Source organism: Heterocephalus glaber, unplaced genomic scaffold, assembly GCF_053883595.1.
Source record: "Heterocephalus glaber isolate CG9 unplaced genomic scaffold, H.glaber_assembly_v1.0 deba00000347, whole genome shotgun sequence".
Classification (NCBI taxonomy): Eukaryota; Metazoa; Chordata; class Mammalia; order Rodentia; family Bathyergidae; genus Heterocephalus; species Heterocephalus glaber.
Genome location: NW_028258143.1, coordinates 22,797,511 through 22,815,557, shown reverse-complemented (window position 1 = coordinate 22,815,557; position 18,047 = coordinate 22,797,511). Strand labels below are relative to the sequence as shown.

General features: G+C 38.1%; 1 protein-coding gene, 1 non-coding gene and 1 pseudogene across 13 annotated transcripts in view; 2 read left to right on the top strand and 1 right to left on the bottom strand.

Moving 5' to 3' along the window:
- Clasp1 (cytoplasmic linker associated protein 1) overlaps positions 1 to 18,047 on the top strand; it is a 260,640-nt gene that overhangs the window by 83,925 nt on the left and 158,668 nt on the right. The gene's annotated exons all lie outside the window — the stretch shown is intronic.
- LOC147829881 (calponin-3 pseudogene) overlaps positions 1 to 18,047 on the top strand; it is a 74,305-nt pseudogene extending 56,258 nt beyond the window's left edge. Inside the window, exon 1 of the transcript XR_015446252.1 lies at positions 1 to 18,047. This exon is cut by the window's left edge and continues 56,258 nt beyond it. The product of XR_015446252.1 is annotated as a calponin-3 pseudogene (transcript).
- LOC147829882 (U4atac minor spliceosomal RNA) lies at positions 17,387 to 17,512 on the bottom strand. Its single transcript, XR_015447501.1, has one exon. It is a non-coding gene; the product is annotated as a U4atac minor spliceosomal RNA (small nuclear RNA).

Genomic DNA, 18,047 nt, shown 5'->3' with positions numbered 1-18,047 from the left:
AGATTACAGTATCATCTTCAAAATATTCTGGCTAGAAATGTGGTATCTGAATCTAACCAGATCCCTATAGAGCTAACTTCCATTTGCAAGAAACACAAGGTCAGGTTTAATCATGCCGAAGAAAGAACCCAGTCCACAATATGGCTCCTTCTATAACACAGCCAACAAGATTTCTGCAGTATGAAGAGGCCATGAAAGGAAGGAAATTGAGAAGTTTGCTGTAGATTTGAGGAGCCTTTAGAATAACCTCAAGCTGTCATCTGTTATAATCTCTTGTCCTATTGACTTTTTCTGGATCATGATTCTAACAAACATTTGCAAAAAACAAGTCTTATTTGCAGGCAAATGAGGAGATTTGATTTTGGACTGCCTGACCCATATTCCCTTGCTGGAGGTTTCTGACTTGCTCTTGTTCCCTGGACCTCTCTGTGCTGATTCTGATCTAGTATGTAGCTATCCCTTGGAGAAACTTTTTTGCCATCATTTTAGTAGTTGCTTCCATGTCTGTTTTAGGCTGACTTCTTTACATCTAGGATCGAGTGTTTTTTTCTCATTTACTGACACAGCTCTTCCAGTAACTATTTAAAAATTCCTTATAGTATGTCTAATGGCTTACTCATTCTGCCACTAAACGGACAAAACTTGGTCAGGTACATAACGTTCTAGTAAGTGCTCAAATTCTGACTTAAACGAATGCACAAAGGTCACCCTCTTTAAAAGTATGCATCGCACGGGTTAGAGAGTATATTAAGGACAAAGTATTGTTACGTTTTATTCCAGATTTCAACGTTTCAAGAATGACTAATATTTCCTTTTTGGCTTTTTATTATTTTATTTTACTCTTTCAAGTAGTAAAATGGGGCTGGGGATTTAGCTCAGTGGCACTGCGCCTGCCTTGCAAGCGCAAGGTCCTGAGTTCGATCCCTGGTACCAAGAAAAAAGAAAAAGATAAAGTAGTAAAGTGGTGTGTAGGGGCCCAGATTTTTGCCAGAATGTTACCTTGTGCACACTGAGAACAGGCAGTAGAGTCCTCCTTCACTATGCCAGGAGTGCCCTCACCTTCCATGGTGCCTCCAAAGAGATTGCAGGGCTGGGGCTGTAACTAGTGAGTCAATTCACAGATAGTTGGGTCCCTAAAATTAGTTATAGTACACTCTTGGGATGCTTTCTGCTGCACACTTTGTGCCAGAAGCACAACCAGTGGGCAGCTGGTTCTCCACAATAAATAAACACATATCAGTGATTTGACTTTGTGAATGTCATTACAGACTTAATGTTCTTGATCTGTAGACGAAGGCATTAATATTTGAGCTACCTAAGAGATAAAGTGACCAATTATTTGTTCATTTTTCTAGGGTTCAGTTTCCTTATTTGCAAAGTAGGAATGGTAAAAAAAAGTAGATATGGTATTTACTTCAAAATGTTGGGAAGATTAAATAGATAGTAATGAGAATATGTGCTGGTAAAAGTTAATTGCCCTCACCTTCCCCCTTGCTATCTTTGGGGAAGTAGATGGAGATAAGAAAAGTTGTACGGTTGCCCTTTGTACCTGTGTTTAACATCTGTGGTTTCATCCAACCTTGGATGGAAAATGTTTTAAAAAATTGCGTCTGTACTGAACATATGTAGACTTTTACCTTGTCACTATTCCTTAAGCAGTACAGTATAACAGCTGTTCACATAGCATTTACATTGTATCATTATAAGAAATCTCTTTAAAGTGTACAAGAGCATGTGCATAGGTTACATATGCATACCATGTTGTTTTTAGAAAGTCTTCAGTATCCTGAGGGCTTTAGTACCTGCAGGATCTGGAACAGGTGCCCTATAGATGCTGAAGGGACAACTGTATAAGAAACAGCCCTGCTTTGAATAGTTTGTGGTCTTTTTATTTATTGTTATGCTCAGGTCTTACGATGTTGCCTAGGCTGGCCTTGAACTCCAGGGCTTAAGAAATCTTCCTGCCTCAGCCTCTGGACCAGCTGTGACTAGAGGTACATATCATCAAGCCAGGCTTTGGGATCTCTTTGGAGAGATGCTTAGTCTGTTTGTGAAGGAGCTAGAGAAAAGTACAGGACTCAGCTGGGTGTGCTAGACTGAGGAGTATGGAGGTGTTAGAAGGCTGGAGAGGAGGTAGACCAAGAGGACTACAGACTATGTGGAAAGGCTGGGTCTTAGACCTTGGAGGAGAGGAGTGGGGAGGCTTACAGGTGACCCATGTAGGGGAAGTGCTGTAAGCCCTACTGGCTGTCTGGGAGCTGCTGGAAGAGAGGAATAGGCAGTTCAGCTTGGAAGCTAGGGAGAATTTTGAAAGCCCGTGTGGGAAGTTTAGTGCCATTTATGAGATGCATCTGGAGGGAAAGGTTGCAGATTGTTGGCAGGATTTGACCCACAAATGTGGTTTGGGCTTCTCAGTACTTTTAAACTTCTCTGAATAGGTTGCCAGTGTTTAAAATCTGGAGATCTGGCCATACTGGCCTTCATTCCTTTCCCACATGATGCCAAGTGACTAGAGCTGTAGGAGGTGTCCAGGTTTCCTGACCCCCTACCCCCTCACACAGCTGGTCTCATTTCTCCTGTGTGTGTGTTTGCAACCAGTTGTTCAGCACCATAGCATGAGCCTCATGTGGCTGTTGAAAGTTAAATGAAATAAAATGAAAAGTTCTGTTTCCCATTCACAACTAAGTACATTTCAGTCGTTCAGTGTGGCTAGCAGCTACTGCATAGGAAGAAAACACACAGAACAGTTCTGTGATTGCTGAAACGCTGTATTTAAACCTTGTCTCCCAGCCTTAGCCTATTGCTGCCTCCTGGTTTGATGGTGACGTGATCTTATGTCCCTTTCTGATGGTTTAATCTTTGTGTATGGGCAGTAACAGGTCCCATTAGGTGCGTGATTATTGGGCTGAGTGTCCAGAGACTTCCTAGGTGATTGCTTAGGACAGGAAGGTTGAGTAACTAATCTACACAGCCCGTATGTGTGTGCACCAAGACACTGATTTCACCCCCACCCCCACCCCATATTTGTGTTGTGGTCTTATTCTTACTGGAATTGAAAGTGAATACCATATAGATTGGTAATTAACTGATCCCCCCTTAGTTAATAAGGTTGCAATTTAGTGTCTTAACTGAAAAATGTATAGTAATTAGCAGCACACAGCCCTGATTTTAAGTGCATTATGTGAAATGCATTGTGTGAAACATAGTGCTAATAGAATATAGGGGTAGGGCCAGGGGTTTAGCTCAGTGGTACTGCACCTGCCTCTATCCCCAGTACCAAAAAAAAAAAAAAAAAAGAATATAAGGGTTTTTTTTTTTTAATCCAGCAGAGATCTTTCTTAGCATTTGTCCTAGGCCAGAGATGGTGAACCTTTTAGAGCTTTCAGTGATGCAAACAGCCCACTGCTGCATGTGTGCCATGGGTTTGCCACCAGTGCCCTAGGGAGGTAACAGCACATGTGTGGAAGTATATACTCATCCACCATATTATGTAAAATAATGAAAACTTCTAAACATAGGGGTCTGTCTATAGGAATTTGCAGTATAGGTTGAGTAATTATGACTCAAAAATCAATAGGATATTATATAGCCACTGAAATTGGGGATGTAGATCTGTATTTGATGACTTGGGAAGATTTCCATAGCATATTGGATGAAAAAGTGCATGTGTGTATCAACCTAGATGTCTTGTAGAATAATTGCCAAAATATTAACAGGGTTATCATTGGGTGGTAGAGTTTTGTCAATTTTACCTCTTCCTTAGATTTTATGCCTATTTTGTTTCCTCCTTGCTTCACTGATTTATTTAAGTCATTCTTGAAGAATGTGGTGGCGCAACCTGAAAAATCCCAGCACTCATGAGGCTCAGGCAAGAGAGTCACCAAGGGTTCCAGGCCAACCTGGGCTACATTGTGAGTTCAAGACTAGCCTAAAACTGTATGCCGAGACCCTATCTGAAATAAAACAAAACAGGTCATTCTTTATTTTATTAAAGTATTGCTTTCATAAAGAAGGGAATAGGCACTTATTCAGTGCTTACAAAATGCCAGACATTTTTGTTAAAATTTTCCTAACCCTCACGTGTGTTCTTTAAGGTAAATGTATAAAGAGATGGAGCTTTTGAAGCCTGGAGAGTGAGCAGCTGGCCAGTAGGTGGCAGAGCCAGGCATCTGCCCCAAGGCTGCCCTTGCCTTGTGCTTTTCCTGGACTGGAAAGTTTAGGGCTGAGGTGACTTTAGAGGTAATCTGATAATTGCATCACTATACATTTTTTACATTCCTGCCAAGAAGTATTGTGTCTTGCTCAAGGTCTTAACCTGACTGGAGAAAAAGACTAAGAACATAGGGTTTGTGTATATTGTGATTGTGCCATTCTGAAAATGATTTTGACATTGCTAGGAGGTTCAGGTTTGTTTGCAGTTTGGTCTCCATCTTAACTTTGCGACCTTCAGGAAGTCCCTTGATGCTTTGGTCTATTTTCCTCATTTGTAAAATATGGATAATTATATTCTACATCTCATGGTAATGGTGAGATTACTCAGATTATCCAAAGTGCCTTAAAAACATTAAGGTACGAGTGTAAAATATTTGTATCCCAACCAATCCAGTATTCTGAAGGTTAAGAAATGGTCTATTCTTCCTACTTAGCTTTGTCTCTTATGGATAGATTTTGGAGAAAAAGATTTAGTACCTTTTTCTTTAGTCAGGGAGTAGTTTTATGCTCTGGAAAGAGAACCTTGGTGGCATCACTCATGTTTTGGGAAGGCAGGGATGGTTCTAAGGCATTTGTCACAGACTTATAGGAACACTCCCATGTCTATGCATAAATTTTATTTATTTAGGTACTGGGGATTGAACCCAAGGCCCCTGCACTATACACTGAACTACATCTTCATCTCAGTTTTATTTTTTATTTTGAGACAGGTCACTAAGTTGCCCAGCCTGGGCTCAAACTTACGATCCTCCTTGCCTTGGCCTTGTATAGTGTGTGGATTCCAGGCATGCACCATCACCATCTGACTTCTTTTTACATCCTTACAGCAGTTTTTATGTGCCAAGGTTCTGCATTTTCATTCAGTCCGTTTCATCACTCTCTTCCTTTCAAGTTTAAATTTATCATATCCTGACATTTCCTCTTTTTGTGGGGTCATGAAGCTGTGTTCCCATATTATTTTCCAAAAGCTTTATTGTTTTGCTTTCTACACTTAGATCTATTATCAGGAATTCATTTAATACTTAAAAAACTGTACAATGTATATAGGATATACACAAAACACAAAGGCACAGTTTAATGGGTTACCATACAGCACACAGCTGTTTAATTGTTGTTTGGGACAAGAAAGGACATTGCTTAGATAGATCACTGCTGCTCTCCCCAGGGTCACCACTTTGCTGATCTATGGTAATCATGCTCTTGGTTTTCTTTTTAGTTTCATCATCTCAATATGCACCTTAAGTTAATCGTTTCTGTTTGCTTGGTTCTGAACTTCATACAAATGTGTATATAGTGGCCTTTTCATTCATTATGAAATTTTATCATTGAGTGTAACTTTTATGTATTTATTTTTGGTTTTATTGCATCTCTTAGTGTGAATACTACAACTTGCACATTCTGCACTGGATAGACACATGCATTTCTAGTTTTGGGCTCCTGTGAGTAGTGCTGCTCTGAGCATTCTTGCGTAGTCACCTGTTGGATCTATGCATGTATTTCTGTTGGGTACATTTCTACTAGCAGAGCTGCTGCATATGTGTATCTTCAAATTTGTTAGACACAACCAAGACATTTTCTAAAGTGTCAGTTATGCCAGTTTACATTCCTGCCAGTATGTAGGAGAGTTTCCCTGTACCACGTTTTTGTTAGCATTTGAACTGGGCTTTTTCATTTTAGCCATTCTCGTGAATGTGTAATGATGTCTGATTACAATTTTACTTTATTTGCTTTTGACTAATGGACGTTGTATGTTTTTTCATAGACTTAAGACCATCAGTATCTTTTGTGAAGTGTCTGTCCACATATTTTGGCCCATTTTTCTACTACTTGGCTACCAATGAATTAGTAGATCTTTATAGATTCTAGAATCGAGCCTTTTGTTGCTTTTGTTCTTTTATAACTATCTTCTTCCAGTGTGGCTTGCTTTTTCACATTCTTACAGCAGTTTTGATGCTCCAGAATTCTTCATTTTCATTTAGTCTACTTTATCACTCTTTGCCTCTAAAGTTGTATTTATCATATGATGACATTTTCTCTTTTTCTGGGATCATGAGCTATTTTCCTCACTTTGTAAAAGCTTTATTGTTTTGCTTTCCACACTTAAATCTATTGTCAGGAATTCATTTACATGTGTGTGTGCTGTGAGAAAGGAGTCAGTTTCTTATTATTTCATGTAGATACTTGGTTGACCTAGGAGCTTTTATTTCAAAAGCAGCACTACTGCCATGGCTGTGTGGTGCCATCTTTTTTACCAAGAAAGTGCCCTCATATGCTTGAAGTGGTTTCTTTTTTTCTGTGTATTGGTATGGTGTCCACTATATGAACTGTATATCAATGTGAACTGACAGCAAACTGTCATAATTATGTTGTTTTATAATCTTTACAAAGTTTTTTTATTAGTACGTTTGTAACACATAATGATTACATTTATCAAGGTGATTTGTTACATGTACATACACGTCATAATTCTTCTTTTTTTGTTTAATCCCCTCCTTCTTCCAACTCTTGGTCCCCTTTCCATTTGCAAAAGCTGTATTTCACATTTTTTCCTTTAATTCTTTAATTTTTTTATCCCTTTTCCCACCCCTCCCTCCATCTCTTGTTCCCCTATCCCTTTGAAAAAGATCTCTCTACTTCCTATTTAACTATCTTCTATTTTGCGCTCTCTCTCTCTCTCTCTCTCTCTCTCTATATATATATATATGTTTATATTTTAGTTTCTTGTATAAGAGAAACCATGTGGTAAGCTTGTGTGTGTGACTTATCTCACTGAACATTATGGTCTCAAGTTACATCCATTTACCTATGAATGCCTCAAGTTCATCTTTATGACAGAATAGTAATTGTGTATAAATAATCCATTTATCTGTTGATGGACATAACAGGCTCCTTCCAAGATTTAGCTATTATAAATTGTGCTGCTATAAACATGGTATTGCACATGTAACTGTAATATGATGTCTTTAATTATTTCCAGAAGATACCTAGAAGGGGAATAGTTGGGTCAAATGGAATTTTTAGTTTTAGTTTTTTGAGGAACCAATAAATCTTGATACTGAGTGGGGCCAAGTTTTATCAGTTTGTTTTACCAAAAGAGTGTCTTGCTATTTGCACTTTCATACACATTTTAGAATCAGTGTTTGAAGTTCATTAAAAAAATGTGTGTGTGTGTGTGTAATATATACACACATATATACACAGAGACAATTTTGGAATTTTGAATAGAATTTTAAAATTTATTTTGACCATCTTTAATTTTTTATTGTTTCATACTTTTTAAAGATAGGGATTTATTTTGGGTAGATTTATTCCTAAGTGTCTACTATTTTTATGCAGTTAAGAATAGAAACTTGGGCCCTATGGAGCATATATGTAATCCCAGCTATTTGGAAGCTGAGTCAAGAGGATCATGAGTTTGAGCCCAGCTGGGCAACATAGTAAGACCTCATCTTAGAAGAACTGGAAGCAGAAGTGAAAGATGGAAGATGGGGCAGGGGCAGGAGGAGGAACAATAGTTAAACAATTCTTTTGGCTTATTGCTCGAATAGAAATGTAGTTGATTTTTTTTGTATATTGATTTTGTATTAATCTTGCTAAACACACATGGTATATCTTTAATCTTCTAGATATTTTTAAATTCATTTTTTCTTGCTGTAAAGCATTAGCTAGCTGAAGAAAACCATACAGCTGATATATTTGTCATATTCCTCATGTCAAAGAGAAAGCTTTTAGCATGTCATTATTAGGTATGATGGTTGATGTAGGTTAAAAAATATCCTTGATAAAGTTAAGGTAGAGTCTTTTTATTTCTTATCTCCTAAGAAATTTTTATTATGAATGCAATGGATATTCAGTTTCTTAGATGTTTTTGCATCTATTGAGATGATTAACATAATAAGGGAGAATAATTATGTTATAGCAGCAGTTTACATGGAATGATTTATTAATGTTAAGCCAGCCTTTATTCCTGGAATAAGCTCAGCTTGGTTCTCATGTGTTATCCATTTTACATACAGCTAGTGGACTTGGTACTTTGTTTAGGATTTTCTTTTTCATCTGTGTTTATAAGCAAAATTGACCATAATTGTCTTTTCTTACAATGTTCATGTCATGTTTTAACTTTGTAGAACAAATTGGGTTGTGTTTTCTTATGTTCTATTATTTGGCAGATTTTACGTAACACTGGCATTATCTCTTAAGTGTTTTTGAAGAATTCACCCTTAAGGCCAGAAAAGCCATCTCTTTTAGAGAAGGTATCAATTTATAGAGTTAATTTCTTTAGTAGCTACTGGACTATACATGATCCCTATTTTCTCTGATGTTAGTTTTTAAAATTTGTATTTTATGTTTTAAAATTTTTGGTATTTTATTTTTATTAGTACATGTTTCCAGTACATAATGATTACATTCATCATGGAGAATTGGTACATGTACATAACACATCTGAATTCTTATTTTTTTCTTCCCCCTCCCACTCCCCTTAAAATTTTTTTGCCAACATCAGATTCATTTCTTTTTTAAAAAATTTTTTTTTCATTTCTTTATTTTATAAATCCTAATCAAGTTAGTTATCATAAATATAGCTTAAAAGCCAGACTAACAGTCTAAAAAACATAAACACATAAGACAATTGTACTAAATCAAAGTATACTTATAGATATATTGCCTATGCTCAATTACAATAACATTTTTCTGTCTTTTTTCCTATTGTCTGTGTTATTTTGCACTTTATATATTGGTCTTCTCATATAAGAGAAATTATGCCATAGTCAAGCCTCTGTATCTGATTATTTCACTTAACTTTATGGTCTCAAGATGAATCATTTTCCCACAAACAACTTGAGTTTATCTTTCTTTCTTTTTTTTTTTTTTCCATTTAGTTTATTGGTACATTTTAGGTATACAATACAGTTACATTCATCATTGGGATGCTGTACATTTACATGATGTATTTTAGTTCTTATTTGTTCCCCATTCCCCTGCCCTCCCTTCACCCCCTCTACCCTTCCCTATTTACAAAGACTTTGTTTCCATGTTTTTCCTCTTCTCATATTTTTTCTTTTCCCTTCTTTCCTTTCCCCTTCCCCTCCCACTTCCCCTATTCCTTTAAACATTTTCTTCCTATTTCACAGTATCAATTACATATTTTGATTCTTATTTACACTTTTAGTTTTTCACACCAGGAGTTTATTTTTCTTTATGTCAGAGTAGTACTCCATTATGTATAAATACCAAATTTTCTTTATCCATTCATCCATCTGTTAAGCAGACGTATAGTCTGTTGAGCAGACACATATAGTCTACTCCAAAGATTTAGTTATTATGAAATGTACTTCCTTGTCTGTGATGTGTTTACTCATTTGACTTGTCCGTTTTTTGGACTAGATGTTTTATTTTGAGGCTTCTAATTTTTTTTGTTTATTATATTCTAGCTATTAGTCCTTTGACGAGTAACTGGCAACAGTTTTTTTCCCATTCTGTAGGCTGTATCTTCACTCCGTTGGTTGTTTCTTTTGCTTTGCAGAAGTTTCTAATTTGATGTAATCCTATTTGTTGATTCTTGATACTATTTCTATGCAACCGGAGTTCTGTTCAAAAAGTCCTTGCCTACTATGCCTATGACTTCAGCAGTGGTAAACTAAATTTCTAAGAATGAATCTCTTTCATCTAAATTTTTGCACGTCTTAAGCAAAAGGCAAAAAAACCCTACCTCCCAGAGTTTTAAATCCATTCATATAAAGATGTTTCCATCTTTATCTTTTTTACATCAAAAACTTCTGTAATGTGCTCTTTTCCAGTCTGATGTTGGTAATTACATAATTCCTTTTCTGGATCAGCCTCATCATGTGTTCATCAAATGTAAAGCAAAATTTGCTTTATACTTAAGCAAATTTTGGCATCAATGATTTGCTTTAAATTTCTCTTTATTATTGTTTTCCCCCCTCCTTGCATTTTTTTTTACAATGTTAAAATAGATTCTTACCTCATTTATTCACAGCTTTTTCTTACTGTGTTTGAAGCATGCAAATTTCTGTCAAAAGATTGCTGTAGTTGGAACTAGTTTTCACATAGGTGGTTTATTATCCTTCATTTATTCTAAGGTTTCAGGGAAGGTAAAAGTAACACTTAGCATTCTGGGTTAAGACGATGTTATGTATGCTGCGATCAAAGGATAATCACTACAGTTGAATTCAAAAGGATAGTTTTTAAGCGAATAGATAAAAATATGGTATTATTGTTGCAATTTTATTTCTCTTTTCAACAGTCATTTCTATTATACAGCCAGTGTTTATTAGATTTTTAAATTTTAATTAGTCTGTTTTTCCTTTTTACATCTTCAAAGTTAATGTGTGGCTAGTTCTTTTAAAATATTAATACCTATTAATTTTATAAGATACTGGCCTTCACTGTGTAGTATTTCAATCATGTCCAGCCTTCTGTTAACCTTCCTTACACCTCCCTCTAGCTTCCTCTTATTCTCTTCCCCTTGTCTAATAATGGTCTCCCTTCTACTTTTGTGTCATCTTTTTAGACTCCACACATTAGGGAGAACATCTGACACCTATCTTTCTGAGTCTGGCTTATTTTGCATCACACAATAATCTCCAGTTCCATCTGTTTCACTGCAAATGATGCCATTTCATCCAGCTGAGTAATACTCTATTGTGTATATATACACCACATATGTTTTCATCCATTCATCTGTTGGTGGGCACCTAGACTGCATGCACTCTCTCTCTCTCTCTCTCTCTCTCTCTCTCTCTCTCTCTCTCTCTCTCTCGCTCTCTCTCTCTCTCTCTCTCTCTCTCTCTCTCTCTATATATATATATATATATATATATATGAATTGTTTTCCTGATTTCTTTTTCAGCAGGTTCCTTTTTTTGTTGTTTTTTTTTGGTACTGAGGATTGAACTTGGGACCTTACGCTTGCGAGGCAGGCGGTGGCACCACTGAGCTAAATCCCTGGCCAGCAGGTTCATTATTGGTACATACAAAAGCTATTGATTTTTTAATGTTGGTGTTGATTTTGTATCCTGGACTTGTGACTAATGTTTCCAGCTTTTGTTTGTAAGAAAATTATTTCACTTTGTTTCTAGAAAGATGCATTTTGCCTGTCGTGAAATGCTAAGTTGGTGATTAGTTACTGTTTTTCTTGGTTTAGCTCATGCCTCTGTCTTTGGTGGTAATCTTCATCTTCAGCCTCAAATACTTCACTCTTTTGCCATGATGTTTTTGTCTTGGAGCCAGCATACCATGGACTGAATCCCCTTAAAATGAATTTATCCTATGGAGATACCTGAAAGAACTAGGACTGGAAGTCCCACTTGACTCAGCTATTCTCCCGCTGGGTATCTTCCCCAGAGAATTAAAAGAATCATACCACAGTGATATATGTGCACCCATGTTCATAGCAGCACAATTGTAATAGCTAAAACTTGGAAACAGCCCAAATGCCCATCAGCTGGAGACTGGATAAAGAAATTGTGTTTTTCAAAATAAAATGGAGTACTACTCAGCCATAAAAAACGAGAAATTAGAGACATTTATGGCAAAATGGATGCACATTGAGGTGATACTCTTAAGTGAAATAAATAGCACACACGTGTAAGTACCGAATAGTTTCTCTAGTGTGAGAAACTGAAAGTATAAACAAGGATTAAAAAGTATAATAGATAATGTGAAATAGGAAGAAAAGGGGCAAAGGGGAAGGGTAAGTGGGAGGGGTAGGGGAAAGGAAAGAAGGGAATGGAATTAATATGAGAAAATGGAAAAATGGAACCAAAGTCTTTGTAAATAGGGAGGGGTGGAGGGGTTGAAGGAGGGCAGGGGAATAGGGAAAAATAAGAACCAAGAGAGATTATGTAACAGTGCAAATTTCTAATGATGAATGTCATTATATTGTATACCTAAAATGTATCAATAAAATTAATTTAAAAATAAATAAAAACAACAAAAATGAATTTATCCTAGAAAAAGACTATGACTTGCAAAGGTCAGTCCTGGAATGATGTCTTAGAATATATAATCCATATAATTTGAAGTAAGTTCATAATTCAAAGTTATTTGAAATAAAAAAATTTTTACAAATGAAAAGAGCCATCTAGCTGAGTGTGATGGTATGTGCCTGTAATCCTAGTTACTTGGGAGGCTAATGCAGGACGATCACAAGTTTGAGACCAGCCCAGGAAAGTTAGTGAGACTATCTCTCAAAATAAAAAATAAAGAAGGCTGGGAATGTAGCTCAGTGATAAAGTGCCCCTGGGTTCAATCCCCCCAGTACTTCAAAACAAAACAAAAGAGACATTTAATGTATCTACTTCAGGATTTCTTTTTCTTTAGCCTGTTGTGTTTCTCTGGGCTTTTTAAATCTGTGCTTGATGTTTTTCTTCATTTTAGGAACATTTTCAGGCATCTCTTCAGGAATTGCTTTTTTCTTTATAAAATATACAATTCAGAGGCATTAGTATATTCACTGTGTTGTATGACCATTACTATCATCCGTCTCCTGAATATTTCATCTCGTAAAAGTGAAGCTATGTACCCACTGAACGCTACCCATTCTTGCCTACCCCAACCCCTGCTAACTGCCATTCTAGTCTGACAGTATAATATACTAGGTACTATAGATGTGGAAAATTGTCTTTCTGTGACTACCTTGTCTCAGCACATCTTCATGCCTCTTCCATGTTGTAGTATATGCAGTATTCTTACCTCATCCATGAGGCCTATGCTCCAAGACCCGCAGTGGACACCTGAAACTGGTTAGCAGCAAACATGTTTTTCCCACACATGCATACCCATGGTAAAGTTAAGCCACAATACTATGTATGGTAGGAACAATAAGAGATTAATACCCATGACAGAACAGTTATAACAATATACTTTAGTAGAAGTTATATGAATGTGGCCTCTTTCTTAAAATATCTTATTGTACTGTAGATCAGAGTGGCCTCAGTGTATGATTTTTTTTCTTTCATTAAGTTGAGAACTTTTACCTTTTCACATAAAGGACAGCATTAAGTATTACAGCTTCTCTTCGGTGTATCTTATTGTAAGTAACAAGGGTTATTTGAACACAAGCACTTTGAGACCTGACAGATGATCTGATAGTTGAGATTGCTAGTAAGTGACCAAAGGCTGGTAGTATATACAGCGTGGATACCAAAGGGGTGGTTCCTGTCCTAGGTGGAACCAAGCACGATGGTGTGAGATTTTATGCTATTCAGGACAGTGTGAAGTTTAATGAAACTGATGAATTGTATATTTCTGGAATTTTCCACACAATATTTTTGGACTATGGTTGTCTGTGGGTAACTGAAACCACAGATGGTGAAACTGCTGATAAAGGATGACCACTGTATCAGAATTTCCTTCCTTTTTAAGGCTGATAATATTGTGTTGTGTAGATGAGACCATGTTTTGCATATCCATCCATCTGTGGATGGACACATGGGCTTTTTTCTACTTTTAGCTATTACAGATAATGACACTATGAACATAGTTGTACAAATATCTTTGAGACTTTGTTTTCACTTCTTCTGGATGTATACCCAGAAGCCCTGAAGTGAGATTGCTGGATCATGTGGAAACACTGGTTTTTTGGGGGGAACCATCATACTATTTTCCATAGTGACTATACTATTTACACTCCTACCAATTTCTCCTACCTTTTCCAACACATGTTTTGTTTTTATTTTTATAATAGCCATTCGAACAGGTGCCAGTTATTGCTTTTTAACCTATTACCTGTAATTTCTTCTTTTTGAACTCCATTTAAGCTACGTTCTTTTCTCTTTATACTCTTTGTCTTATAAGAGCTTTGCATTTTCTATCCTGTTGCCTCTGTGCTTTATTCAGGATCTTCTGTTCAAACTTGGTTTCCTGTTTAACTTTCTCATCTATATCCATTGTGCTTTAAACAAAGCCCATCCATTGAGCATTAATCTTTTTTTGAGCATTAATCTTATCTATGTTTTGTTTGTTTGTTTGTTTGTTTGGTACGGGGATGGAGGGGATGGAACTCAGGTCCTTGTGAATCTTATATTACTTGGTTTTTTATAAAATTGATGTCACTTTTTTTTTTTTTCCTTTGGCACTGTGGCTCAAACCCAGGACCTTGCGCTTGTGAGGCAGGTGATGGCACCACTGAGCTAAATCCCCAGCCCTCAATATTACTTTTGAAAAGTTGTCATGTTTCACCTCCAGATTTTACTCATGTGTTTTATCTTCTTAGACATGGTAAGAATTGTTACATTAAACTCTGTATCCAGAGTTCAAATGAAACTTTATTTCTGTTAGTTTTCAACCATGTTGCCCTATATGCTTGGTTAGCTTTGGTTGGGTTTTGGATGCTATCTTTGAAAAATTGTTAACAGAAATAAATTGAGGGCTAGACTATGATGATGTTCTTTCCATGCAGAAGTGATTTGTGTTTTTATATGAGGCTTTAGGGCACACATATCAGGAATTAGAACTTTTAAGCTGAATGCTAAGATAAAGCCCCTTGGGTTTCTAGCCTAAGTTGTAGGAGTTACCTGGCCACCAATCTTGGAAGCTTCTGGAATTAACTTTTGTCCTCCTAGATGACTCAAGGTTATCAAAAGTAATTTTCAGCCAATGCAGATGCATGTGGATTGCCAGTTTGAGGTCAGCCTGGTGTCTATACTTTATTATATTTTTATTTTAAAATTCTTTTATTAGTACATGTTTATAGTAATATGATTACGTTCATTGTGGGAAGTTGGTACATGTACGTAATACATCTTAATTCTTTTTACTTCCCTTTCTGTATTAGAACTTTTGTCCTCTTATGTTTCTTGACCTGGTAGTTCTTCTCTGATACTTTTATACCATACCCAGCATATTTGTTTTCAGCAGGAGGGCCAGACCTGATTACTTAGCTATATCATCTCCTTTACAAAAGCACCTTTAAATGTTTTTATTATAAAGAAAGCATGTTGGGGCTGAGAGTGTGTCTCCATGTAAAGTGCTTGCGGAGCCTGTGTGAGGCCTGGGTTTCCATCCTCAGCATGGAGTTGGGAGTGAGGGTGAGGGCCAGCTGGGTTGGGCTTTGAGAACTCATCTGTCAATGAAGAAAGGATTCATGGATCCTCTGCCTTGTTCCCAGCATTGGCTATATATTTGAAAAGTTCTGAGAAAGTGCAAGAGAATATTCCTCCTGTTCTAGGAGTTTAGCTGGGGAAACAAATGTAAACACATTTGATGAGATAAAATGTTGGAGGAGGAGGTGCTCAAAGGTCATGCAGAGTTGTTAATGGCTTGGTGATAACTAAAGGCAATAAGTGCTGAGTGGGAGGCTGATCCCCCCCATCCCCTCAATATTCCAGGGCTGGCCTTGTGTCCTTTCTAGAAGCTCAGGGACCCTTGGCTCTTGCATTGCAGCCCTTCAGTGGCTCCCCTCCTTCTGCCCACACTTGGCTGTCTTGGGGACCTCCCTGCACCTCCCCTTCCTGGTTGATTTACTCCTTGCTCCTTGGTAGCTGCTCTTCTCTCCAGTAGAGGTTTTTACCCACCTTGAGTGTAAGGCCAGTATCCTTCCCCTCTCCTCTCCCTCCCTTTCTCCCTTCCACTTCCCTTTGCTTTTCCCTAGTACAGGTGATTGAATCTCGGGCTTTCATACTAAGCTACATCCCCACTCCTTTTTCATTTTTTGAGACAGGGTCTCATTAAGTCCCTAAGTTGCCCAGGCTGGGCTTGAACTGGCGATTCTATATTGCCCAGTGCACTGTGTTCTCTGTCAGCCCAGTCCTGTTCCATCAGGAATTTTCCTGATATCAGCACCTGTCACCCATGGTGAGTGCTGATGGCTAGCTGTGTGATCCAGCCCTAATCATGTGCAAAGCAGTATTTCAGGCACTTTTCGTACTTTTCAGTGTTCACAGCAGCCTATGAGGTAGCTGTCAATATTTCCCCTATTTTCAAATGAGGATATTAAGGCACAGATTGGTTTCACAGCTAATTATTAGTGTGGTTTTTTTCTGGGCATGAACTTTCTTCATGCCTTCCCTTCCTCATTAGAGAAATGGAAACAGAAGGACCTCAGCTGTGGAGATACACACTGGTGGCTGATGGCTAGGTTTATGGCCATGGGTGAACCAGACAATTCTGTGTGGTGAATCCTTTTGCTTCCTCCCAAAGTCCAGTTGTTTATTGTGCCCTGAAGTTACCTGGAACTGCATTCTGTCCTCTTGCCAGCATCCTTGGCCTCTCCTGCTGTTTTTCTGTGGTTTCGTTGCATCTGCCAGTCTTCCTGGGGACTGTCATTCTGGAAAAGCTGAAAGTCTATGTTCCCCTAGATTTAGTAGCCAGATTAATTGACCCAGGCTGTCATATCTGAAAACACAGTAGTCCTCTTATATGTCAGTCTTGAATGATTTTTGAACCGGGAGGTGGAACTGTACACATCCTTAGGATTTCATCAGGAGAACATCAATCCAATTAAGTGATGGGCTGATCTTTTAAGAGTGAAGTGTATTTTAGAATTGTTTTGGATTTATAGAAAAATTGCAGAGCCAGTCCAGACCATCCCCATGTACCTCACCCATTCTCCCTCTTGTTATGTCTAATGTTGTTAGTATGGCATAATCAGCCAACTTTGATATTTTAATGAAAGTTCATGCTATATTCAAATGCCCTTAGCCCATCGAGGACACCACATTACATTTAGTTGTCATGTCTCGCTTAGTGCTCTTGGCTGCGATAGGTTACTGTCTTAATGTGTAGTCCAGACTTGCGTTGAACTCGTGGTAGTTTGAGTCAAACGACAGGATTACAGGTTAGGTGTTCTGTGGAAACGCCTCTGCTGGCATTTCCTGATGGTTTCTCATAACTAGAGCCGGTGTACTAATTTGGGGGAAGATTATCACAGTGAAGAGCTTTTTTCATCCCATAGTTCTCTTTTCAATTTTCTTAAGTAACTAACTTTATGCAGTCCTAGCTTCTATTGTATACAGGTAATTCAATTCTTCGTTTTCAAATAACGCTTCCAGAGTTATAATTAAGTGAAACGGGATCTTTTTGGTTTCAACAGCAAGATGATGGGTAAGTTTCAGATAGCGCAGCGTGGTTAGAATTACTTGAGCTAGGGCGCTCCCTACAGTTAAAGTTGGCTAATTTTTGGGTTTACAGAACGGGGAAACAAGGTTTTCTTTTTTCCAAAAATTGCACCAAGGTAAAGCAAAGCTTTAGTTGATGCGGATGTGTTGTGTAGGCGTTAGCAGTACTGCCCTCACTAGACGTTCATTGGACAGCAACGCAACCCCAAGAAAAGGATGGTTGGTAATTTTTTGACATACACTGCAACCAGGAAGCGCCAATACTAGGTTGGGTTGTGGTGACTAAGTAAGGGCTCCCGCCCTAGCCCGTCTCTTAACTACCATAGCTCCCGTGACCTCGACCGCGAGCGTAAATCAGCTACTTTTTTTCCCGCTGGCGCTCAGAGAGGCGGCCAAAAGGCTGCTAGGTTGTACCCAGAAGACCATGCGCCGACTGGGAGAAAATTTGCATACGCGCCCCGCGGGGGCGGAGCTGGCAGGCGGTGCCACAGCGAGCTCTTGAATTCAGCTGTGCTTGTACAAGGGCCGAGTTGTGGCTGCTTTTTATTTCATTTCTCGCCACGTTATATTTTCTGTTAAAACTGTAAACGGCTCTTTTAGTGCAGGACCATCCTCCCCCTTGCTAACAGTTTAGCCTTCCCAGTTGGCGAGCGCTTTCCGGACAGCGCTGCGCCAGACATGCGCGGGCGTCCTTGTACTGAGCGGGCGGCTGTGCTGTGCCTCGGGCCAGCCGCTAAATGGCTCCCGGTGTTTCCC